The following is a 2,500-nucleotide window of genomic DNA, read 5'->3' as shown; positions in this document are numbered from 1 at the left end:
ACAGCAACCGTGAATTGGTTCTTTTCTCATTTTAAAGCAATCCATTTTTAAGTTTTAAACCTCTGGAACTCGATAACTGAGGAACTGGGAAATTTAGAATGCCCAATTGTAGCTGTGTAAAATTTCATTCCGGGCTCATACAATGTTAATCACAGACTTATCAATTTCCTGCTATCATGATATCCTGATATCATGAAATTGAACCTAACAGCAATTATTTTACCTCAACGTTTGAGCGTGAGCCTGTATACCGGGAAGGCTTCCAGCACCGAATTCCCCGACATCAACATTGTTTACTGCCTCCATAACTCGCTTGAAAACATCTGGACCCAGGCATGTTGTCTTGCTTCGATGTATTTGCATTCACATTTAAATGATATGAAAATACTTGGAACAAAACGTGATGTGTGGTCTTGTTTAGCCAGGAGATTGAAACGTTCAGTTTTCCCGTCTTTATTGTATATCATAGCAACGCGGCTTGTACAAGAAGAGCAAGAGGTTGCAAGTGTTGCACAGTCGGTTAGTGCGCAGCCTTGGTGCATAAGATCTAGAGTTCGATCCCCGGATCTCACATCCTTATTTCGACTTCTTTCCTTTTAGTGTAGCCTAAGTAGCGTTAAATACCCTTAAAACGGAGCACTGATGGAAAGAGGGGGGTAAAATGAGCGCACCGTCGGCTTCCTGTGAGAGTACTCTCTAGAGAGTAAAGGAACTTCCGACGTTAAATAACGTGTACTTTTAGGGTCTCAGGTCACAGGTTCAAGAGACAACGGAACCTCGTTTCAAGGATTGTTAAAGAATCTCATAGTGATTACTTTAATAATGGTATCGGGGTAAGCCTTCAGGAGAACCCAAAAAAGGTTGGGTCTTATGTCAGATCTTGAAAATTAGAGGACATTGGTATACTCCCTCTGCGATATGGTAATAACATGAATCCTTTTTATGAATAACTTTAACCAGGGCTTTAGTCCAGTCAGAGGGTACTGCCCTGTGGTCATTAAGCCAAGGTGCACTAGATGAGGCCACTTCTTTAAGAACACGGGCTGGAATTTCATCCGGAACACATGCTTTCCTTGGGTTTAATTGAAAAAGTTGTCTATGTACCCCATGAGCTGAAATTTCTATGTCAGGAATTTGGTTGAACGGGGAGGTAGGTTTAGTAGGGATTGGTAGTTTCTCTTGAGTAAATACTGAGTAGAAATAGGAATTAAGTGCCTCAGCTTTGCTTTTATCAGACTTACACAAAGTCAAACCCTACCAATTATCGCCCTATTTCTCTTACTTCCTTATGTTGTAAGGTTATGGAACACATTATTTTGAGTCACACTTCAAAATACTTGGCCTCAAACAATATCCTGATCGATCAGCAACATGAATTTAGACAACGCTTCTCGTGTGAAACGTTAATTGGATAAATAAGGCAGGCGGTGAAAAATAAATATCTGGAATCTTAAAAGCTTCGACAACTATCGCCCGTCGAGCCGAAATCAAAGTGAGCTGTATTTCTAATATTTTACCAAGTGTGCTGTTATTTAGAACACTGAAACCAAATGGAAAATTCTCTGATAACTTATGGTTCAACAAAGACAGAGAAGGAATGGATCACCCTTAAGTGGATCTGTGATCTCTCTTCTCTGCACAGTCTTCAAGTAAAAAAATAATTGGAAATGGGATAGCCAAGAAGTTTTTGAAAGAAAGATTGCCTTTAATACCAAATATGTTGTTATTTCAAAAAATATTTCCCTGAAAAAGGTGGCCTTTATGAATTCATCATGTTTTGTAGTATGCGAGCTTAACTGGATAGTGTTTATGGCAATAGTAAAGCATTTTCGTATCAAAATTAGGTTAGCGTCTTTCTGTTGTGTTAACTTAATTAAATATACGATGGCTCGTGAGTTTGTATTTAAAATCGTCTGCTGTAAACTTGATTTTCACTCTCAAAATTACCTCCAGAACCTACTTTTTGCGTAGAATAAACTTTTAGAATGATGTTCTTGTCTTCTGTGGTGATACTTGACGATTCAGGAACATTTTGTGAAAAGATATTTATAACGCGTCACACATGCAACTTGATCGCCCGAACTTGCCCGATTATGCATAACATCCACTTGGCCTTTTGACATCCCATTGAAAAAAAAAAACTCATAGAATATTCGCAGGGTGATTCAATAACGAATAGAGAAAGATTTTCACAATAACTTAAAATTCCTGTGTTAAGCATGAGAACTCGACGAAGAGGTAAATGCGACTAAATTTATTGCGTGCGTTGCTATTTTTAAGTTGTGTTTTGATTGTTGTGCAAATTTTGACAGAGAATATTAAATTATGAAAAAATATCTACGGATAGATCGTTAAAGAATCTTTATTTTTAGCGGTCATTTGAACATAAAAGATGCAACGCTTGACAATATCTAGATATATCACAATATCTAAAAATTTCTGTGTTAAGCATGAAAATTCGACGAAGAGGTAATGCGACTAAATTTGTTGCGTGCGTTGC

Source organism: Montipora capricornis, chromosome 6, assembly GCF_036669925.1.
Source record: "Montipora capricornis isolate CH-2021 chromosome 6, ASM3666992v2, whole genome shotgun sequence".
Taxonomy (NCBI): domain Eukaryota; kingdom Metazoa; phylum Cnidaria; class Anthozoa; order Scleractinia; family Acroporidae; genus Montipora; species Montipora capricornis.
This window is presented reverse-complemented; position numbering follows the sequence as displayed.